This window comes from Salmo trutta, chromosome 35, assembly GCF_901001165.1.
Source record: "Salmo trutta chromosome 35, fSalTru1.1, whole genome shotgun sequence".
Taxonomy (NCBI): domain Eukaryota; kingdom Metazoa; phylum Chordata; class Actinopteri; order Salmoniformes; family Salmonidae; genus Salmo; species Salmo trutta.
The window spans coordinates 8656518-8681919 of record NC_042991.1 but is presented as its reverse complement, the minus strand read 5'-3'; the positions used below and the strand labels follow the sequence as shown (position 1 = coordinate 8681919).

Sequence of the window (25402 nt, the reverse complement as noted above, 5' to 3'; positions counted from 1 at the left end):
TATGTAGCCTTATCAACCGCAAACGTTTTTTTGTCATGTTTAGGCTACAATGTAGGTAAAAAGTGAAGCCAGACACGCCGGCCTACTTAATGTAGCCTAACATTTATTTTGCCATGTGACTATGAGCTAATAAGATGGAAGTAGACCGAATTGGAAACAGCTTAGTATCTTGTGTTGCTTATTTGTTACAGACTTGCCCTGTTAAACAGAGTCACGCTGCCATCTAGTGGATCTTTAACGTTTTCATTTTGAAGACTGATTGAAAATACTGTTATTGAAACTAAAAGTATGACACACAATTTCAATCAAATACTTTAAAAAAAAGTTTGTAATCATGTGCCCAGCAATATCAAACTATAGGTCTAGGCAGCTGTATCTCTAAGGCAAAAGAAAGAGAATACAGACCATCTCACATTCATCCTTGAATCTCCTATTTCATGTGGATGCAGCTAGTGTATCTGTGATGCCAAAGTCACCGACATGGAAAACCTGTAATAAGAAATGTGCCTATGAACTGCAATTAAGTGTAGGCCTATTTATGTATTTGTTTATCTAGATATCCTGCCCTACCCCATTACTTTAAGTGAACATTGTTCATTGCAGCCTACCCAATGAGTTTAAGCTTCCAAAAGATATGCTGAAAAATATGGTAGCCTACATGCATGTGTTCTGGTGGTGTGCTGGTGGTAATGGGATTTGATTGAAAAGCTAGTTTGGAAAAAACTGTCCAAAGCTTTTGAGTTTGTCTTAGCTTTTGGGTTCGTAGTATATCATGATGACTAATTCAAAGCGTAAGACAGTGATAAGGGAAAAGTGGATCGTACATGTTCTACCAAAACAAATCCACAATAGGACGGCATAGGCTACAGTGCATTCGGAAAGTATTCAGACCCCTTGACTTTTTCTGAATTTGTTGCATTGCAGCCTAATTCTGAAATGGATTACATAATTTTTGCACTCATCAATTTACACACAATATCCCATAACGACAAAGTGAAAACAGGTTTTTAGACATTTTAAATGTTAAAAATACAAAACAGAAATACTTTATTTACATAAGTATTCAGACCCTTTTTGCTATGAGACTCGAAATTGAGCTCAGGTACATCCTGTTTCCATTGATCATCCTTGAGATGTTTCTACAACTTCATTGGAGTCCACCTGTGGTAAAATCAATTGATTGGACATGATTTGGAACACCTGTCTATATAAGGTCCCACAGTTGACAGTGCATGTCAGCGCAAAAACCAAGCCATAAGGTCAAAGGAATTGTCCGAAGAGCTCAGAGACAGGATTGTGTAAAGACACAGATCTGGGGAAGGGTACCAAAACATGTCTGCATCATTGAAGGTCCTGAAGAACACAGTGGCCTTCATTATTCTTAAATGGAAGAAGTTTTGAACCACCAAGACTCTTCCTAGAGCTGGCCGCCTGGCCAAACTGAGCAATCGGGGGAGAAGGGCCTTGGTCAGAAAGGTGACCAAGAACCCGATGGTCACTCTCACAGAGCTCCAGAGTACCTCTGTGGAGATGGGATAACCTTCCAGAAGGACAACCATCTTTGCAACACTCCACCAATCAGGCCTTTATGGTAGAGTGGCCAGACGGAAGTCACTCCTCAGTAAAAGGCACATGACAGCCCGCTTGGAGTTTGCCAAAAGCCACCTAAAGGACTCACAGACCATGAGAAACAAGGTTCTCTGGTCTGATGAAACCAAGATTGAACTCTTTGGCCTGAATGCCAAGCGTCACATCTGGAGGAAACCTGGCACCATCCCTATGGTGAAGCATGGTGGTGGCAGCATCATGCTGTGGGGATGTTTTTCAGTGGCAGGGACTGGGAAATTAGTCAGGATCAAGGGAAAGATGAATGGAGAAAAGTACAGAGAGATCCTTGATAACCTGCTCCAGAGCGCTCAGGATCTCAGACTGGAGCGAAGGTTCACTTTCCAACAGGCCAATGGACACAGCCACAATGCAGGAGTGGCTTCGGGGGAAGTCTCTGAATGTCCTTGAGTGGCCCAGCCAGAGCCCGGACTTGAACCTGATCGAACATCTCTGGAGAGACTTGAAAATAGCTGTGCAACGACGCCCCCTATCCAACCTGACAGAGCTTGAGAGGATCTACAGAGAAAAATCCCTAAATACAGGTGTGCAAAGCTTTTAGCGTCACACAGAAGACTCGAGGCTGTAATTGCTGCCAAAGGTGCTTCAACAAAGTACTGACTGAAGGGTCTGAATACTTATATAAATGTGATATTTCAGTTTTTCATTTTAAATACATTTGCAAACATTTCAAAAAACGTTTTTTTCTTTGTCATTATGGGGTGTTGTGTGTGGATTGATGAGAAAGAAAAAAAAAATTTAATCCATTTTAGAATAAGGCTGTAACGTAACAAAATGTGTAAAAAGTCAAGGGGTCTGAATAGGACCATTTCTGTGTTTTGACTTGCAGAGAGTGGAAGAGGAATAATAGTGGCAGGAAGCCAGGGGAGCAGGGCACTGACAATAATGCAGGTAAGAGATATAGGCCACAGCATTGGTTCTCTATATCTGTCTTGTGATGTGCAGGCCAATTATAATCTGTTTTCAATCAAACTGTAGTCTAACTGTAGTCAAATATTGTAGTCAGGATGAAAGGTCACATGGACAGTTTTACTCAAAGAGACCTATAAAACAATTATATCACTACCAGAACACTACTGGTATTGAGAGAGAATATAGATTTCTCTTACATTTTCTTCTACTTCCTCAAGGTGCTGGAATAGCGGTACTCCTGTTGTCTTTGTGCTGACTTGCGGTTACTCTGTGGTTCTAAATCAGGAGTTGTATAGTAAACTATCGAAAAACATAAACTTGTTTGACCATGCTGCAGGTGATAATTGTTTTGTAGGCAACGTTTGCTTTGTGGATTTCACCGGACAGATGTTGGTCTCTGGTTTTGTGATGAAACAAACTATGTGTAGTTGAATTCATTCCGCCACTGTGTGACTGTTGTCTTTTTGTTGTCACGGCCTTATTGTATATCCCGGTGGCTCATGAACAAATGGATTACAGAGCAAACAACGCAATTATCACAACATAGGTTGTAACATGTTTTTTTTAGCTGGCTTGGCTTGGCTTCCTCAGTGATTTTACCCACGCACTGCTACTGTGAGTGAGATTGATTTGATCATGTAATGCTTGTTTGTTTTGAAGTTCCCAGAGCTCAGTGAAAGTCCACCTAGGGAAGTCAGAGGACAGTAACATCAGCAGTGTCCAGGAGCAACTCTCTGACCATGAGATGATGTCCTCTTGCCCACCTGATCTGACTGCTGGTCTTATCAAGGAGGTGATTGAACAGCTCAACTCTGTCCTATCTGTGACCATCAGCAGAACCCTTTCTGGGCAGTCCTCCCCTGTTGCCTCTGGTACTCCGGCAACTGAACAGATGGTCAACATGGTCCAGAAGTGTTTCAATGATCACACCAATCCAGAGGATGAATTAGACGTTGAGTCCTGCATTCCACCTGCGACAGACAAGGTGAAGACTGTTTTTGAAGACATGTTGGATAAATGGAATGCAGGTGAGTCCTGCATTCATTTAGTGCCACTCCCAGCTTAATGAATACGTCTGGCCCATCTGACAGGATCCTTGATTTCTGTGGCCATTGGGCTCATACAGACAGATGTGGATTTGGAGGCGTCGAAAAGAATTGACAACTTTGTTGATGATGTCAAAGATCTTGTGAAGGAAGCTAAATTAGATAAGCCAACAAGCACCCAGAGAGATCCCCGAATGGCTCATTGCATGTCAAAGCAAATAATTATTTCAAACTAGAAAAACAAGCCAAAGCAACAATGGCTCAAGGCAAAGCAATCCTCAGCCATATTCTGATTTCCAAAAGAAAAATTTGACCAAACGGTGACAGCAGGAGAGCTTTCACAAATAGAGAATGTGGTTGGAATTATGCTGGAGGACATTGAGAAGGTAAGCAGTGGATGTGGTGAGGACCTGGAATCTATTTTCCTCTTTGCCAAGGTCATCAGCCAAATCAGCATCATCAGCAAAATTACGGAAAAGAGTGGGAATTTGCTCTCCCTGGCACTCCCATCCCTTCTGAATTACCAGAGAGTAATACTCCACCCATTGTGAGATGTTCAGTCATCGACATGAGCGAATCCACTGAGTCAGAAACATTGGTGTGTGGTGCCAGGAAATCCATGTCTGCTATAGCAGATACCATGATAAAGGGGGAATATCCAGAGGAAGAAGGGCAGGTTACAGCTCACTGTGATCTGACAGCTGGGATTGCTAGAATGGAGGAGGTCATATATCAGAGTAGGATTGGTGCTCTCTCCCATGATCTTACTCACCAAGTCAACCTAATCAGTGACAGTGGCGGCTGGAAAGATTGCATCCGATACAGTTCTTACTAAGCTGAAGAGAAAGGACAAGAAGGTTGGGAATCCAACAGCTTATGAGCTTGTTCAGCTGTTTGCAGAGGAGTCTGTGAAGCGTCTCCTGCATCCTAGCCTTGTGCTGTCTTTAGCATCAATGAGTTTGGCTCAGGGAGTCAGTGTGTCGGCTAGCACGTCCGAAGATAGGATTTCCTGCTCCTCTTCTTCATCAGTATTCAGTGAGTGGCACAGTCAGTCTGTTTAACAAAGTTATGGTAAGCCAGGTCATGGACTTTGGTTTCTGATGCCCAAAGCAGAGGGTCATCTTCAACCGAGAGACCAGAATCCCTCCAAGTATCTTTGACAACTGTCACTGACCCAGGCAGTTTAATGAGTGGCAAGTCCTCCCCTCGGCCATCTCTCTCCCATGTCAGTGCGGCAGTAAGTGAACCCTCCAAAGCAGTACGAGGCTTTGAAGCCAACATGGATGGAGAGAACGAGGATACCACCAGTCGTTCTGGTGTAGCTCAGAAAATCGCCAATGATCAGATGTCGACGGGCCCAGATGTGGTCAAATATGCCTCGCCTCCATCCCAATCCTCTGACAACTCAGACATTGATGATGCCTTTACCGGCCTCGTCAACATGCTAGGGGTGAGGCTTCTGTCCAAAATCCAAAACCCAAATGGATCTGTACCCAGTTGATGTCGCCCGCACATCACAAGATCTGATCCCGACGGTAATGGCTGTCTTGTGTGCAATGTCAGGCTCCTCTGAGACCCAAGCTTATCCAGAAAGCCTGAGGATTCATAAAGAGTACAGGGCCGTGTAAAAACATCTGTTGGAGGAGTTTAGCTCAGAGAAAATCCTCCAACTGGCTGTGTCGACTCACGACTATACCCTTGATAGGATTCTTGTCAAGTCCTTGAGTAAAGAGCTCCTCGACCTATGTAATAAGGCCCGCCTCAAGAACATTGTTCGAAGCCACCGGATCTAAAGCTTTTCCTCTGGCTGAGGATGCGAAGGCTTGCAAAAGGAAGTTCTCCTTCCTAGAAAAGGCTTGCCTAAATTGTTCAAGGTGAGTAAATAACTCAATTGTGTGTCCCAAATATAAAACCATCCATTAATTTATGAATCTTTCTGGTGTGTTAGATTCTGTTGTTATTACTATGAGGTTGTTTTTTCTCTTCTAACACTTAATCCTCAAAGGGGAACAATAAGGATTCACACCTCTCAGAGTCTGAAGACCAGACTACTGCTGAGAGTAGCCTGGGTAAGAACATACAGCAGGACATTTTGTATTCGATATTGGTGTACAAAGAAAAGCTATAGCAAAATAACAAAAATGATCTAGTCTAATTATCGCTTATGTAAAAGTGTTTCTATTTTCCACAACTCAAGTTCCTGGTTCTCATGTACCAGTGTAATTTATGTTGTAACTGAGAATAGATGCTATCGTACATTATAACATCATTCCTAAATTAAAGTACGTGTCAAATCGGTCTTCTGTAGTGCCCAGCATAGTTCCACATGCTGCCACGTCTGCCACATCTGCACTTCCAGAGGTCCTTCCCTCCACGTCTCAACAGGAGAAGCCTTGCAAGCATACCCTTGTCATCAGGATGTTTTCGGCGATCTCCAAAGGCCTGTCCAGGCGCTTCTCAAAGAGAAAGTAACCCAACCAACTTATTGGCTAATTGATTAAATATCATTGCATGAATTGATGGCCTTTCTGACTTCTTGTGGGGGTCATGTGTTAAATCAGATTAGAAAATAACTTTTTTTAATGTTAGTCTAGTAATTAGTGATTACCACTTAACAGGGATTAATGCAGGTTGAGGACAAGCATGGAGTGGCACACCCAATTTAATCATAACATAGTCATAGCTATATCACCATCTACACAACCAGACTATTAATAAACAGAGTAATGCTGTCTATGAGTGTTGATGTGTAGATTCTAGATCACACACACACACACACACACACACACACACACACACACACACACACACACACACACACACACACACACACACACACACACACACACACACACACACACACACACACACACACACACACACACACACACACACACACACACACACACGGCGGCAAGTAGCCTAGCGGTTAAGCGTGTTGGGCCAGTAACCGAAAGGTTGCTGGTTCGAATCCCAGAGCCAACTAGGTGAAAAATATGCCAATGTGCCCTTGAGCAAGGCACTTAACCGTAATTTCTCCTGTAAGTCGCTCTCAATCAGCGGGTCTGCTAAACTGTAACGCACACATTAAATACTTTATTTGAATCCACCAATCAAATTTACATAAAAAAAGGATACAAACATTTCAAAGGTCCCTGTATGCAAGTCACTGAAGGGTACAGGGGGCACAGAAAGCATCTCCTTCTTCTGCCTACGACAGCTGAAACAGAGGAGTACCCAGCTGCCAACTGCTTTGGCTAGTTTTTGTCAGGCCCACAATCTGGAGGCCACGCACTGCAAGCTTGTGTACGGGGCAGAGACAGCCAAATATCAGTGCCACAAGCTTGCCTCCACCCAGGCTGACCAAGCACGAGGGGCTGGTATTTAAGAAACTAGCCATCAAATGAGCAGCCCACTTCCAAAATGAGCTGTCATTGTGAGGAACTGTAGTTTTTCAGACATTTTTTCTGTTTCGTCCTCTGTGATGTGAGTGATCTGTTTTTTCACACACACACACACACACACACACACACACACACACACACACACACACACACACACACACACACACACACACACACACACACACACACACACACACACACACACACACACACACACACACACACACACACACACACACACACACACACACACACACACACACACACACACACACACACACACACACACACACGGCGGCAAGTAGCCTAGCGGTTAAGCGTGTTGGGCCAGTAACCGAAAGGTTGCTGGTTCGAATCCCAGAGCCAACTAGGTGAAAAATATGCCAATGTGCCCTTGAGCAAGGCACTTAACCGTAATTTCTCCTGTAAGTCGCTCTCAATCAGCGGGTCTGCTAAACTGTAACGCACACATTAAATACTTTATTTGAATCCACCAATCAAATTTACATAAAAAAGGATACAAACATTTCAAAGGTCCCTGTATGCAAGTCACTGAAGGGTACAGGGGGCACAGAAAGCATCTCCTTCTTCTGCCTACGACAGCTGAAACAGAGGAGTACCCAGCTGCCAACTGCTTTGGCTAGTTTTTGTCAGGCCCACAATCTGGAGGCCACGCACTGCAAGCTTGTGTACGGGGCAGAGACAGCCAAATATCAGTGCCACAAGCTTGCCTCCACCCAGGCTGACCAAGCACGAGGGGCTGGTATTTAAGAAACTAGCCATCAAATGAGCAGCCCACTTCCAAAATGAGCTGTCATTGTGAGGAACTGTAGTTTTTCAGACATTTTTTCTGTTTCGTCCTCTGTGATGTGAGTGATCTGTTTTTTCACACACACACACACACACACACACACACACACACACACACACACACACACACACACACACACACACACACACACACACACACACACACACACACACACACACACACACACACAAAATACTTCAGATACTTCCTACCTCAGTCTAAAATAACTGATGCAATATTAACTACAGGCCTACTTAGTTCATATGTAATGCATTAATAAATGATGCAGGAGACTCAGTGACAAGGAAATCAACAGTTTCTTTTGTTTTTTAATCACTGAAGAGAATTCGGTGCCATAATACATACCATACCTGCATATATCCAGTAGGGGGCAACATATACAGTATACACAAGACACAGGACTACTACATTCTATCATCAGCCACTCATAGGAATATAGTTTTATTTAAGATTTTTCAAGGGGTGCTGTAGCACCCTCAGCACCCCTACTTCCCTCAGTTATGGACATAGGACCAAATGATAATGTACTACCAAAACTATAAATGCGATTGCACATACTCAGGCTTTGGGCTATCAAATGCCATGAAGACATAACGGACATAGGCCTACATGATATAATTGCCCAAATTGTAGTGGGTAGAGAATGATAGAGCAACGCATGATGACCTGTGACGGAGGGATCGTTGACGAAATGCTGGCGCCAAAACACATTGTGGGATTCAATCACCATTTATGGCATTGTCCGGATTGGGTGCGTATGTTTTCACATTTTAGGGGCGAGGCATTCCCACACTTGCATCTTCCTTCCAGAACGAGAGTTCCTGGCACCATCATAGGTGTGAAGACTGATCAAACTTGAGTTGACATATGAAGTGTAACTGTATGAATTGAATTGTCATGTTTGTAATCTCATTATGTCACAGCTGTTAGAAGGAGCGGACCAAGATGCAGCGTTTTCATAGTTACACATATTTATTTAACCAGTGAAACCGAATGCAACAATTTAACACTTCAAAATATACACAAAACAAAACTGTGACGCAGGAGGATCAAATACACTCACAACGAATAATCACCCACAAACACATGTGAAACAAACATCAACTTAAATAGGACCTCCAATTAGAGACAACGACAACCTGCTTCCTCCAATTGGAGGTCATGCCAAACAACACCAACATAGAAATGCAAAACTAGAAACTGAACATAGACATACAAAAACAGACAAACACCCCCTGTCACGCCATGACCTACTCCACCATAGAAAATAACCACTCACTATGGTCAGGACGTGACACAATAGCTAATAAAGAGCTGAACATGTTGATATGTCTCACTGTATTGTATGTGGAGCAGATATTTATTTCCAGAGTTGCTCGACTAAACTGGTTTCATCAAAGCAGCAGCGGCCCTGTTGTGTGCTCATATTATTTAGATTGAGTTGTGATGATTAGATTAGAGAATGTGTGTGATGTTTTTATTCTCTTTGATTTCTTTGTTTTGGCTGGCAAAGTGAAGCTAATAAACGTTGGGGGTTATTGAAACTGGGTTCCGCCCTGGGTAGGATAAAATGAGGATGTTTGTCCCCATTCAATTTGTGTCATTTGTAATTACAAATCTCCTGGCAACACTTTGACTTCGCCACAGTTACGGTGTGTGCTATGTTCTAGACTTAGACAAAATGACTTATGGTATGTACTCTTTTGATAATTGTATCTTATTGCATTCCTGTAATACATCTGATTACTTTTAAATTGATACATACTGTTGTCCTCATACTTCAGAGTAATATTATTTGATTGATGTTATGGTTTAATGGTACAGTTAATTACACAACACATCTTATACTTTGGTTTCCAATTTGGTGTAACCTTCAGGTTCTAACGTAAACTCACTCACTTTTGTACATCGCCTTGGTCCGTACAATTGACCTTATTTTAGCGCCCAAAAAACGTAATACCTCCAGATCAACTGTAACGTGCTTTACATTGGTATTGACAATTTCTCCCCTTTACAACAAAATTCATGCCGAGACCTCCACGCTGCCTGTTTCTGCATGATTCAAGAAGGCAATGAGCTCCGTCGGGTCTTTTTTAAAAATGGCGGGTGGGGAAGTGAAACTAATGCGTGATAGTGAGAAGGAGAGACGTCGTGTGGGAAAACGGCTTTTTTTCACTCGATCTGTCCAACTTATCACCTTATCGCCTCTAAAATGTAAATAAAACACTGTACTACACAGCTGATATGGCTGACTTGCTTAAACAAATGTGGTTTCTACTGACAACTGAGATGTACAAACTTTGGCATAAGGGGACGACGAGCAGATAAGAGGGAATCTGTAACTTCGATTAAGACATTAATGAGCGAGCTAGGACGGACGTAGTCAATATAACTATTTGTTCAGCACTTTTGAAATGTACAGCGACATAATTCAGAACATGGGCCGTTCTTACCCAATTAAAATGATTAGGGTGAGGCACATGGGCTACTAACAGTTTACTACACAACATACACTTCATATTACTTTCTTAGCTTCAGTATACATATCACCATGTCTTATTACATCATTTATCCAGAAGCATACAAGACATTTTTGGACTCACCTTGCTGTGCTGTGCTCACTTAAACGTGATTCGGCAGTCCTTCCTGTGTAAATTTTGTCATCAAACTTTGTCATCAAAGTCTGGCATTCTCTGGATTTATGGTGCTTTCAAGACAACTGGGAACTCGGAAAAAAACAAGGTCGAATCATGACCTCAGTGATCTTTCGGTCGGAGCTCTAGAAAGAGGCCCGAGTTCCCTACATGGAATTCCGAGTTGGATTGCCGTTCAAAACGTATTTTCCTAGTCGGAGCTCATTTTTTTCTGAGTTCCCAGTTGTCTTGAACTCACTGAAGTCTGAGATTCTCCAGTTCCGAGGTCCAGTTGTTTTGAACGCGGCAGAAGTCATGCTGGATTGACAGCATGGCCGATGTTGAATGTGTATCCTTTTAAATTTGGAAAAGAAAACCTTAATCACAGACTTGGACCACACACCCACGACTGAATAGCAGGCTAGTGATTACTTTGCAATAATTGCAGTTATCCACTGATTCCTTCCAAACCACTCATTGTTGAATTTGCGATTTCCAACTTGTTGTGTAATGTTTATGTTCAATGACCGATGAGCACTGATACGTTTTATCTATAATTTATCTTCATATGAAAAGGATAAAAAATTATTTGCCAGTAGATTATCAGTTTGATTCATGATGATGACTGCTAGCTAAGATTTTGAAAGTATGATGTTGACAGGATCAGTCCAATCAAAGCTACTGTAGATATAACGTGATTTGATGACATTTTATCTATGGCCAATGACCTTGAGACTTGTTGGATGGGCATTTCTAATGGATCTCTATGGCAGCACCCAAGGTGCTTGAATTTTCGAGCTCTCCCCATATATTTTGAGGTGACCTGGTGTCCCCATCAGTGACGGAACACTTAGCCAATCACAGGGCAACTAGAGAACATTACCAACCGGAAACACCTGCATTTTGGAGCTGCTTTAAACAAATCAAAATATATTTTATATTTGAGATTCTTTAAAGTAGCCACCCTTTGCCCTGAAGACAACTTTGCATACTCTTGGCATTCTCTCAACCAGCTTCATGAGGTAGTCATCTGTAATGCATTTCAATTAACAGGTGTGCCTTGTTACAAGTTCATTTGTGGAATTTATTTCCTTTGTGCCAATCAGTTGTGTTGTGACAAGGTAGGGTTGGTATACATAAGATAGCCCTATTTGGTTAAAGACCAAGTCCATGTTATGGCAAGAACAGCTCAAATAAACAAAGAGAAACAACAGTCCATCATTACTTGAAGACATGAAGGTCAGTCAATCTGGAAAATTTCAAGAATCTCTAAAGTTTCTTCAAGTGCTCTGATGAAACTGACTCTTATGAGGACAGCCACAGGAAAGGAAGACCCAGAATTACTTCTGCTGCAGAGGATAAGTTCATTAGAGTTACCAGCCTCAGAAATTGTAGCCCAAATAAATGCTTCACAGAGTTCAAGTAACAGACACATCTCAACATACATTTTTCAGAGGAGACTGCATGAATCAGGTCTTCATGGTCGAATTGCTGCAAAGAAACCATTACTAAAGGACACCAATATGAAGAAGAGACTTGCTTGGGCCAAGAAACACGAGCAATGGACATTAGACCAGTGGAAATCTGTCCTTTGGCCTGGTGAGTCCAAGTACTTAAGTAAAATACTTTACAGTACTACTTAAGTTGTTTTTGGGGGTATCTGTACTTTATTTTACTATTTGTATTTTTGATTACTTTTACTTTTAATTTAAAAAAAATTGGGTTCCAACAGCCATGCCTTTGTGAGGTGCAGAGTAGGTGAACAGATTGTCTCTGCATGTGTGCTTCCCACCATGAAGCATGGAGGAGGAGGTGTGATGCTGTGGGGGCGCTTTGTTGGCGATACTGTCGGTGATTTATTTAACATTTAAGGCACACTTAACCAGCATGGCTACCACAGCATTCTGCAGCGATACTCCATCCACCGCTTCACATTGACTGAACGTTTGTTTATCCCATGTGTAACTCTGTGTTGTTGTTTTTGTCGCACTGCTTTGTTTTATCTTGGCCAGGTCGCAGTTGTAAATGTTCTCAACTGGTCTACATGGTTAAATAAAGGTGAACCCCTCCCCCAAAAAACATTATGACAAACTAAATGTCATTACATTGTACATTAGTTCATACATATTCTGTAACAATTTGGACATAATTATATACAAAGGAAGTGCCTTGAACTGGGAAAGGAGTGGAGAAGCATTACTTAGGTACCATTAATTCTATTAGCATGAAACAGTCTGAGGGAAAATGGTGCGCAAAACTTAGGGTGCAATACTGTCAATCAACCACAGGATGTCAGTCAAGTACCCATGAAATAAACCTATCAATAGGAATAATTGAAACTATAAAAAATATTCAAACATGTACTCAAGAACATGTATTCAAAGCTTATGAAACTAATTTTGGTGAACTTCACAAATAAAACAGGACATATTTCTTACTCTGTTACATTGGCACCTCTGCTCTAATTTGACTAAATTAATTTAATGGTAGAACATTGATTGCAAGGATCAGCTTTTTGTGTCTAGTCTATTGTTAATTGCATAACCGTTAATTTCACTGTCTGAAACTGGTAACGCCTAGGCTCGCTACCTGGCTAGATCCGTAAGACACGAACAGAGCTTCTTGCATTTAAGTACACATGATATGGAGACAGATTTAAATACTATTAGGATAGAATTTCTCCTAAATTAATTCTGTCATCCACAGAACGTTGGAGGGGATTTCCAGTCTATAACTACAAAATAAGGGGAAAGTGATGTCACGTGTGGATACATGATTGGGTCTAATTCTGCTCCAATTTCAATGCAGATCTGTGCTCTTCCTTAAAATATGCAACGGAGTCGTTTACTGAGATTTCGCCACCCGAGTATTGCGTAATGTCTGATGAATGCAGATACTATTTAAGTATATTTCCGCTAAGTAAACCATAACATAATTTAGTCATCTACTTAGCAGAGTGAGTGCTGTAAGTGTTTATGCTTGATAACACATCCACCCTACTTTTTTTTGTCACCCTAACAATGTTTGATCTAGCGTGGATGACAGCCGTTAACAAGCAATTTATTTTCAAGCACTTTTTCCACATTTGCTGGTTACACGATCAGAATGGAAGCAGAAAGATTTAGGCGTCTTCTCCCCCATGACAATACATTTCATGTTCAGTAGGTGTCACTACAGCTCCAGCAAATGTTGAAATCCAGCAACTCCCTCAGTATTGATGCTATCGTTCCACAATGCCACGTTAAATTGTTCAGATAAGACTGTCTGTTCTGTTCTGAAATGGAGTCTGAAGTCCAATACTTTGAAACAGTCTAGTCCTAGACTCTTAGTCCATATCATACCAAATCAAGCAGGGCCCTAATCCTACTGTAATCAATTAGGATACATTATGCATTGGCTTATTCTCTATAAACCCTTAGCACAAGATGGAGGAAATACTTAAAGGCTAGTGCACACCACACTGTGTTGTGAAATGGGTCTATGTGAGCTGTCTATGGTGGGAGGAGAGCTGGTCTCTATTTCACGCTAAGCAGAGTGCTAGCTCTCACTACTTACGCTAAGTGTACAAAACATTAGGAACACCTTCCTAATATTGAGTTGCACCCGGTTTTGCACTTAGAACAGCCTCAATTCGTTAAGGCATGGACTCTACAAGGTGTCGAAAGCATTCCACAGGGATGATTGCCCATGTTGACTCCAAAGGTTCCCATGGTTGTGTCAAGTTGGATGGATGTCCTTTAGGTGGTGGACCGTTCTTGGTACACAAGGGAAACTGTTGAGCATGAAAAACCCAGTAGCGTTGCAGTTCTTGACACAATCAAACCGCTGCGCCTGGCACCTACTACCATACCCAGTTCAAAGGCACTTAAATATTTTGTCTTGCCCATTCACCCTCTGAATGGCACACATACACAATCCATGTCTCAATTGTCTCTAGGCTAAAAAAGTTATGTTCATCCTGTCTCCTGCCCTTCATCTACACTGATTGAAGTGGATTTAACAAGTGACATCAATAAGGGATCATAGCTTTCACCTGGATTCACCTGCTCAGTCTATGTTATGGAAAAAGCAGATGTTTCTAATGTTTTGTACACTCAGTGTATAAGGACGGCATCCATATTGTGGTTCTCGTTCTCTATTGTGGATCTCTTTTTCTCAGAGATCTTCCTCCCCTCTTTTTTCTCTTCCCTCCATTTCGTCCATCCTTCCTCCCCCTTTGAGGTATATGATGTTTAGCTGTGAGAGTGAAACCAAAGATGGTGGAGTAATCAAGATAGTTCACTCAGGCCTTTTACCATCGAATTAAATGGTCAGTTCCGGTCTACTTAACTGGGTGTGTCTCCCATAGACATCAATGCAAAAGCAGCTGGGTCTGGTCTACTTAGTTCATTGACCTTTATTGAACCAGAAAAAAACGGAAGGAAAAAAAAACATTCTCCTTACTGGCCAATTGGTTCAAAGCATTGCTGTCCTGGCTGGGAAAGGGACATCCATTTACACAGAGACAGTGGGGGTGTTAATAGTCCAACAAAATTCAATGAAGGAGGAAGTTTTAAAATGTATATTGGAGGAAGAGGAAAACAACAAAAAGTATCCTCTGTAATGTTGATCTCATGAATATGCAACTGTAATGATGCAGGGTAGGCTAAGCATTGAGATGCTTGGAGACAAATCTTGACAAAGCACAGCTCTCTCTCTCTCTGTCTCTCTCCCCCTCTCTTTCTCTCCCTCTCCTTAATTTTCCATTGAAACATTCCATTTTTATTTGATTGCTAATAAAGAGCCCTTGAGTCAGATAGAGGGTGAATCACGGCAGGATGCTTTTCTCCTTTTGTAGCATTCACATCCCATCAGTGGCTGGACCTACTCATTCACTCTCACTGAGTAGCTCTAATCAACATGATGCGTTCTCAGTAGATTACCACCTCTATCAAGGGTTCTCATGGTGCAAGAAGATACATTAGGTATGGTGAAGAACCAATATGCAATATCTATATATACATATATATATATACAAAAATTGATCTGGGTATGGTGAAGAGCCCATATGCCAATGATATATATATATATATATATATATATATATATATATATATATATATATATATATATATATATATATATACACTGCTCAAAAAAATAAAGGGAACACTTAAACAACACAATGTAACTCCAAGTCAATCACACTTCTGTGAAATCAAACTGTCCACTTAGGAAGCAACACTGATTGACAATAAATTTCATATGCTGTTGTGCAAATGGAATAGACAACAGGTGGAAATTACAGGCAATTAGCAAGACACCCCCAATAAAGGAGTGGTTCTGCAGGTGGTGACCACAGACCACTTCTCAGTTCCTATGCTTCCTGGCTGATGTTTTGGTCACTTTTGAATGCTGGCGGTGCTTTCACTCTAGTGGTAGCATGAGACGGAGTCTACAACCCACACAAGTGGCTCAGGTAGTGCAGCTCATCCAGGATGGCACATCAATGCGAGCTGTGGCAAGAAGGTTTGCTGTGTCTGTCAGCGTAGTGTCCAGAGCATGGAGGCGCTACCAGGAGACAGGCCAGTACATCAGGAGACGTGGAGGAGGCCGTAGGAGGGCAACAACCCAGCAGCAGGACCGCTACCTCCGCCTTTGTGCAAGGAGGAGCAGGAGGAGCACTGCCAGAGCCCTGCAAAATGACCTCCAGCAGGTCACAAATGTGCATGTGTCTGCTCAAACGGTCAGAAACAGACTCCATGAGGGCGGTATGAGGGCCCGACGTCCACAGGTGGGGGTTGTGCTTACAGCCCAACACCATGCAGGACGTTTGGCATTTGCCAGAGAACACCAAGATTGGCAAATTCGCCACTGGCACCCTGTGCTCTTCACAGATGAAAGCAGGTTCACACTGAGCACGTGACAGACGTGACAGAGTCTGGAGACGCCGTGGAGAACGCTCTGCTGCCTGCAACATCCTCCAGCATGACCGGTTTGGCGGTGGGTCAGTCATGGTGTGGGGTGGCATTTCTTTGGGGGGCCGCACAGCCCTCCATGTGCTCGCCAGAGGTAGCCTGACTGCCATTAGGTACCGAGATGAGATCCTCAGACCCCTTGTGAGACCATATGCTGGTGCGGTTGGCCCTGGGTTCCTCCTAATGCAAGACAATGCTAGACCTCATGTGGCTGGAGTGTGTCAGCAGTTCCTGCAAGAGGAAGGCATTGATGCTATGGACTGGCCTGCCCGTTCCCCAGACCTGAATCCAATTGAGCACATCTGGGACATCATGTCTCGCTCCATCCACCAACACCACGTTGCACCACAGACTGTCCAGGAGTTGGCGGATGCTTTAGTCCAGGTCTGGGAGGAGATCCCTCAGGAGACCATCCGCCACCTCATCAGGAGCATACCCAGGCGTTGTAGGGAGGTCATACAGGCACGTAGAGGCCACACACACTACTGAGCCTCATTTTGACTTGTTTTAAGGACATTACATCAAAGTTGGATCAGCCTGTAGTGTCGTTTTCCACTTTAATTTTGAGTGTGACTCCAAATCCAGACCTCCATGGGTTGATAAATTGGATTTCCATTGATTATTTTTGTGTGATTTTGTTGTCAGCACATTCAACTATGTAAAGAAAAAAGTATTTAATAAGATTATTTCATTCATTCAGATATAGGATGTGTTATTTTAGTGTTCCCATTATTTTTTTGAGCAGTGTATATAAAATTGATCTGGGTATGGTGATTGTCACACATGCACATATGATGTAGAGGACAACCATATATGTATTATTTTCTAGAGAGAGAACGGAACTCATCAAGCCATGACTCACTAACCACTATTCTTATCTTTGGATTGGTATTAAAAAGGCTCAAAGTTCTGAATTATGAATTCGCAGAGCTGCGGAGAGAGCCTGAGAGTCCGACTGATTCATGAAATGAGCTTAACTGGGAAAACTGTGATCCGTTGCCCATTTCGAGACTTAAGATTGTGATTTAAAGCATTTTTATGCACAGCTGCCAAAATTAGGTATCAAATGTAAATTAAAGAGCTTTTTAATACATTCCAGAGTAAAAAGTAAAAACATCTCGAGCCAGAAGACTCATCAAGGTGGGTCTGGCAATGTGACTCTCAGCAATAGTAATATTCTGCCACATGCAGCCACACAAAGAATACTTGTATTGCCTCTAGAGTGGGAGAGAGTGAATATTAAATACTATTACATGGCCTATTTGCCAAGCAGCTGTGCTTGTGAAATGCATTCAGTGTAAACTCTATGAGCCAGTGGGAGATGGAGGGCTGTTAAGAACTAGAATTCATTGTTAGAATGTCCCCTCTGTGGGACTCAGCACCTTTCATACTTAGCTTTAGAAAATAATGTCATGGACTTTATCACAAATATTTTGTTGTGTATCAGTCTGTGTGCATACATGTTTGAGTGAATAATGTATTTAACGTTACCTCAAAGGACACAAGCTTCATAGAAAATGACATGATATAGTCTGGCATGGCCCTTTAAAGCAGTCTTGTCCGAGCCAGAAACGCAGCAGCCTTTTTTCTGTTGCTAGGCTTTTTAGAGTCTCATTTTAGTCTTTGGTACAACCCAACCGGGGCTCGAACCCCTAACATGCTAATCTCAGGGAGGACACTCTAATCACAAGGCCGCTGAGTTGGTTATATGGTGTGAACCTCTAGTGCCCCTTATCTGCTTTCATCACGTCTTCTTCCCTGTTGAAAGCTCGTCCTATCGCACTATTTCATTCTCATGTTTCTAGCATCAGCTTTCCTAATAATATAACATCAAAACAGCTGACTTACTTTCTGTCACAAGGTTTGGGTGCATATGGCAGATCATTACACTAGCATTAGCGCCACAAAAGGCCAGGGACGGAATATTATTCTCAACTAAAACAAGCGTGGGAAGTGAGAACTATTAGTCAGAAAGATTTGGGTGAAATGGCTTTCCGGTTTTCTAATTAGATCATATACTGTATCTGCTGCAGCCTTTGGTGTGTTTAGGTGACTTCAATTTGCAGCTCAATTCTGGTACAGAACCTTTCTAAAATCATATTGAACATAATATCAGAAATAGTGGATCAGGGGGAGACACGTAGTGTGGGGGATCTCAAGTTAGGTTGCTCTCATTTCTGAGTTTCTGAGTCGCTGACATTGAGGGGCTCTTCTGAATAACCTTGCAGATGATGTACTTGGTCACTGATGATGCATCCCAGTTTATCTTCTCATGTCTCATTTCAAAATGTCCAGGCGTAATGGTCTGAAAAATAAGAACAATAAAAGTTGTTGGCACACTCAGACTAATGAAGCCTAATTATCCACCAGCTTTGGAACAGAACACAAAAGGAAGAATATTTACTGGCCCAAATACAATGACAAACAATGAAGAGGAAATATATATCAGTACCATAAGAAATAAGGGATATTAATTGTATGTGAGTAGTCGAAAGACTGTTGTTGATGCAGCTGCAGAACATTCCAAACGTTTAAGAACATTTATTTTTCTTGCTAAGATTCTCCCAGACTTCTCACCACTCAAAATGTGTGGCTGGAACTAACCATTTTATAACGAGAAGTAATTTCCAAGCATGGCCTTCAGGCCTTGGGCATCGATGAAATCCCGAAGATACAATATGGATCAAGCAATGATGAGTGACCCTGAATGAAACCATTGACAAAATCTTTCCCTTTAGGACCACCGTACACAGAGCCAACATACTTTATCTATGGTACACGAGGTTGAATACTCTTGACTGTTTTGTACTGGAAACCACTTTGATTCAGTAAAGTATCAAATCGTTACATTCTAATAAGACGTAGCATTATACTGCATCACACAGCATTACACTCCACTAAATTTGACAAGCTTGGGTAAATAAAGCAGCAAGAAACAAACAATGAGCAAGATGAACTAAACTATGTTTTCAGATGAACACAAACCTGCTCCCCCTCACAGCGGGATCATGGGTAAAAGATGGCAAGTGTCTGTCGATGAAACAAACCCCACACACGCACACACAAACATGCGCACACACGCACACACACACACACTAATATCAACCCAACAAAGAGCTTCCTCTCTGTTGGCACTCTCACCATCTTTGAGTTTCTTTTTGAATCCTTTTCCCATGCCAAATTTGCAATATGTCACAAAATTCATATTTCAAGTGAAGCCGCATCTCATAAATCACTCAGTCATTTTTGTGGGTGTGAAATAATAGAGCGACGAGGGAAACTATTTCTCTGGTCTCTGCAGTGCAGGCCTCCTCACAGCAGACTGCCCGGTGTGCACAGGATGGAAACTGTGACGTGCTCTATCTATCTCTGTGTCGTGTGTGTGTGTGTGTGTGTGTGTGTGTGTGTGTGTGTGTGTGTGTTCCACTGTCTGAGAAAGCCCGGAATGTAGAGATCAGTGCTGCAAATGCCAGGAACCAGTTGTCTCTCTGTCTTTCTCTCATCCTCCTACCGTGCGCGCGCGTGCACACACACACACACACACACACACACACACAGTGGTGGAAAAAGTACCCATTGTCATACTTGAGTAAAAGTAAAGATACCTTAATAGAAAATGACTAGTAAAAGTGAAAGTCGCCCAGTAAAATACTACATAAGTAAAAGTCTAAAAGGGTTTTAAATATACTTTTGTATGAAAAGTAAAAGAAAAACATAAATCATTTCAAATTCCTTATATTAAGCAAACCAGACGGCAATCATACATCATTTACAAACGAAGCATTTGTGTTTAGTGATTCCACCAGATCAGAGGCAGTAGGGACGACCAGGGAAGTTCTCTTGATAAGTGTGTGAATTGGACCCTTGTCCTGTCCTGCTATGCATTCTAAAAGTAACTAGTACTTTTGAGTGTCAGGGAAAATGTATGGAGTAAAAAGTACATTATTTTGAAGTAAAAATAAAAGTTGTCAACAATAGTAAAGTGAAGTACAGATACAAAAAAACTACTTAAGTAGTACTTTAAAGTATTTTTTACTTAAGTACTTTGCACTACTGCACACACACCCAGTGAGACTACACATACACTGCCAACCATTTCATTCTGCTGTCCTATCCCTGTCAGAGACAGTCAGTGAACCTCATAGACAAGGCTGTGTTCTAGTGTTGGTAAAACGAACGGCTCATCCACAACCTTCTTTTTCAATAATGACTTGTTCCATTCTAAAACACCAGTTTCCATCTGCTAGCAGAATCAGTGATGAGCATGCAGCTGATTGACAGTTTTTTCTAATTGCTTTGGTACTATATTCACAATTATGTGGTACATTTTCACAACTCTTAATACAAAACTCTAAACTGGTCATACTTGTAACGCAGCCAGTTGTTTTTCAAAACCTGTCATTGTGCATTCATTTAGATTATAAACTCTCACCGCACAACCAATGATTAAAAATATAAGTTGATTGTGAAATGTAATGAGAACATTGGTTTAATCACCAAAACACAACATAATGATATCTTTTTCAATTTAGTCGTTTTAACTACCAATTAATCCAATAGCAAACGATGCAAGATACGTGTTTCAAATCGCCCTTAGAAGTTCTGAAAGTAATATGCAACAGTACTGTAAATTGCAGTAGATTACACAGTTTTCACATTAGGCAATACACTTACATTATCCAACAAAATTGACAGAAAATCTATAATTTCCATGATATCTATCCAATGTGTAATCAAAGGTGTGCTCAATGAAGACATTCTCTACAATCATTCATGCAAATATATATAGATTTTTTTTCAGATAGAATTGCAACATAAAGTAGGTGTACTGTCTGTATTCAAATGTAAGAAATTAAATGAAATAAATGTAATGAACGAAAATAAAACCTACTGTTTATCACGCATTAACTTTCATCAAGCCTGTCTTGAGCATTTGGCTATACATTCTCATCCACATCACAGTGAATGTCCTCATTGTTCATGTACTGCTGGAAAAATATTTTGGCATGGCGAATCTGAGCTTGACATTGGTCTTCATTGATGTTGTCACATGCCTCATCCATGGCCAGAAGGGTGGCACGCTCATGGGAATGGCTATCGTACACCTTCAACCTCAAAACAATTCCTCAATAGGGTTGAGGAAAGGAGAGAATTGGGACAGATATAGGGTCACGAATCTGGGATGGGCCCCAAACTATGCCTGAACCAACTGCATGGTGAAACCTGACATTGTCCCAACAATGACATAGGAGTCCCCTTCACCTTGACAGGCCTGCTCAATTTAATTGAGAAACACAATGAGGTGTGCAGTGTTGTAGGATCCAAGTAATGACCTACGTCCTACCACACCATCTTCAGTGATAGCTGCGCAGATGGAGATGTTGCACCCATGTTGTCCAGACACTTGGATGGTCGTCCATTGGCCGACGAGGTTCCGCCCATGGCGTCGAGTTTTGACCAGGTTGAAGCCCGCTTCATCAATAAAGATATACTTGTGATGGTTCACAGGTTCATCAAGCACCATCACCGTCCAAAAATATATTTTGGTTAGTTATTTTGAAAGTATAGTTTCAATATGGTATTGTGAAGTAACAGTAATACAGTGCTGTACCTGAACATACTTGGCCCACAGTTGTTTCACCCAGTCGTTGTTTCTCTCAAAAGGCAACAGGTAAATGTGTTTCATAGATACAGTACCTGGTGCCTCTTCAAAAGGTGGGCGATTGTTGGTATGCTGATGGATGCCACGTTGGCAAAGGTGTCATCGTTCTCCTCAATGGCCCGCTTTATTTTGGACAGCCATATGTCACTCTTGGCCCTCACCATTTATACCACTTCCCACTCTTTCTGGTCGATCAGCACGAGGCCACGGACACCACCATTGGGTCTTCTGTCAATTCTGAGCGTAGAACAGAGTATAATGTCAATAGATAATACTGTAAGAATACTGTAACATGAATTTACACGCATTACAATATGTAATTTGCTGTAAATGTATCAGTAAAGCATATTGAACATCCTGCATATCCTGGCGTAATGTTCTCATGATTGAATTGACAGTTGATCTTTTCAGATTGGGGTGAACTAATCTGGCAGCCTCGGCCATGGTCTCTGTTTACCACATGGTCAACGACGATGGCCCGGACTTCATTAGACACAACAGTTCCCTGCTGTCTGCCTCCCTCTCTCTGATGTTCACCTCTGACGGGGCCCATGCCCACTTCTTTGACCTCTTTGATGGGGACCATGCCCACCTCTTTGACCTCTTTGATGGGGCCCATGCCCACCTCTTTGACCTCTTTGATGGGGCCCATGCCCACCTCTCTGACAGGCCCCTCATCCACGAGCTCTTTGATTTCTTCCTCTCCCTTGCTGTCTATTCTGCTCCATGTTGAAAGAAATGTGTTCACACAACCCCTTTTACATCTATATGGTGACCAATTGTGGTTACCACCATACGAAATCAATTAGCAATAACGAGTAGTCATTATGTATGGTTATCATGTATCATACATGTCATTTACATGTTTATACTTTACAAACACACATTTTATTTCTTTAGTTCTCAAAATCCACATATAGTAGACAAACCAGTTAAAAATCTTTAGGTTAACCAAATGATTAAGTGATTAACCAGTTAGCACAGTTGGATTAAGTGATGGTCAAATCATATGAAAAGTATTGTGAGCAGTGCATTGTGGAAGGAAATGACTTTATATGAAAGGTATTTCTAGATGAAACACTGAAAGAGTTACGGTGCGATTCAGTGTTTTCGATGATCTGTTTTGAGTTTTGTACTAAGAGTTGTGAAGTTATACCACATACTGTACTTGTAAAAATAGTACCAAAGAGATAACAAAAAACTGTAACAACACGATGCTAAGCTAACGGCAAATGGATGTCCTTGAGTTGAAAGCTATAGTAGGTAGGCCATTTCAGCAGCTAATTGAGAGGCTGATCCGTCATCAAAACACTCAGGAGATGAGGTTAATTGTCATGCTGCGATGCCAATGTTAAAGCTATTGCTACAGTGAGTAGGGGTATACTGTACAGAATCAGCTTTCACTAGAAATACATCTATGCCACTAGCTGGAGGTATAAAGGGAAATACTTGTAATCGAATCAAATCAAATGTTATTGGTCTCATACACGTGTTCAGCAGATGTTATTGCGGGTGTAGCGAAATGCTTGTGTTTCTAGCTCCGACTGTGCAGTAATATCTAACAAGTAACATCTAATAATTACACAACATATACCCAATACACACACATCTAGTAAAGGAATGGAATTAAGAATACAAAAATATATGGACGAGCAATGCCAGAGCGGCATAGAATAAGATATAGTAGAGGATACAGTATATACATGTGCGATGGGTAATGCAAGATATGTAGACATTATTAAAGTGGCCAGTGATTTCAAGTCTGCGTATATAGGCAGCAGCCTCTATGTGTCTGCCACTCCATAATTGCTGTACCGTAGCTCTTCCATGTATAGCATATTCTATTCTCCTGGTAAAGCCCACTTTCTAGATTTAAAGGATCTAATATGTTTGTTATCATTTAACATCGGCTGGCGTGACCAAAAGGAACGGCACCGTTCCGCCCTCATCCCACATCCCATCTTCCCTAGAGCTACACAACCGAATCAACCGTTCTGCACGTGTTACTTTACCCTGAACTCTTCCTAGCAACCAATTTCATCAACGTGATGATGTAGCCCACGTCTCTGCCTCATATTTCTGAACAGCTAAAATGTTTTTAACTGCAGCGATTTTTAACGAACACTCCCCCAAAATATATATTTTGTAGGCTAATTTAGGATGAAGGCTTCAACCTTCTCTGTCTGTTGTAAGTAAGGATATTGCAGCAGCACAAACAAGCCGGACACAGTCTACACATTGCATTGGGGCAAAACAATCTGCGTTTTAACCACCAAAAACGTACAACTGTTTCGCTTCTCAGAGTAGCTTGTTCCACCTACAGTCTTTGTTTTAACGGTAACATTAAAAAAATGTCCTCTGTCTTCCAGCACGCACACTACTTCCTTTCACACAGACCTGCCTGGCCTCTTGACTTCCCCAATCACTAAAGCAGCTTAAAAGCACAGTGTAAAAGTACTCTTAAGGCTGTAGAGGGGCTTGTCACAGACAACCATTAATTCCCTTCTGACAGGGGAGAGGGTGAGAAATGAACTCGTCTTTGTTCGCTGGTGAGCCCCTTCTATGCCGTATGAAGGTGAAGGGTGGTATAACGTATTGCATGGTATATGATTGGTCCAGTTGTTATTAGGGTTATTGTGCTTCAATGACATTCTGTTGAAAAAAAAAAACAATGGAACTTGAGTCAGTCAACATAATGACTCTAGCCTACTTACATTTTGAGGAAGTATTGAGAAATCATTGCAGGTGATGGTCTATGGATAAAGCTGGTTTGCGGATTGTCCTTCAAGCCTATAGGAGACACCCAGGGCTCCATGGTTCCTTGAGATATGTTTAGAGGAAAACTCTCTCTCTCTCTCTCCTAAAGACCTTACACCTCTTTTCACCAGCTCTGTGTCTGTTCTCTCGCTTAAAAAAGAGGAGGAGAGGAAAAAAGACATGACAATCTGGCTCATAATCAGTGTGTGTGTGTGAACCCAGGCCAGGTAGAGGCTGTGTGGAGTGCGTATGCTGCATGAAGATGTGGAGGGAGGGAGACAGAGAGATAGACCTTGGAGGCTGGAGTGTCAGGACAGGTGGAGAGGGGAAGAGTGGAAAGGGGGAGGAGGGGGGAGAGGGATTAACTCAGGAGGGGATTTGAGGGCATAAAGGAGGAGAGGTAGTTGAATGGGGGAAGAGGGGAGGGCGAGAGACTAGGTGAGACTGGCCATTGTGTCTGCCACTGATACAGGAATATGGAGTTGTAGACAAAGGACACACACACACACACACACACACACACACACACACACACACACACACACACACAGTAATTTCCCCCCTACCATGACA

The 25402-nt window shown here is 41.9% G+C and overlaps 1 long non-coding RNA gene across 1 annotated transcript; it reads left to right on the top strand.

The window, feature by feature from the left end:
- The first annotated feature begins 4062 nt into the window (after nt 1-4062).
- Nucleotides 4063-6367, top strand: LOC115174553 (uncharacterized). Its single transcript, XR_003871799.1, has 3 exons — nt 4063-5458; nt 5590-5653; nt 5893-6367. It is a non-coding gene; the product is annotated as an uncharacterized LOC115174553 (long non-coding RNA).
- Nucleotides 6368-25402: the final 19035 nt, after the last annotated feature.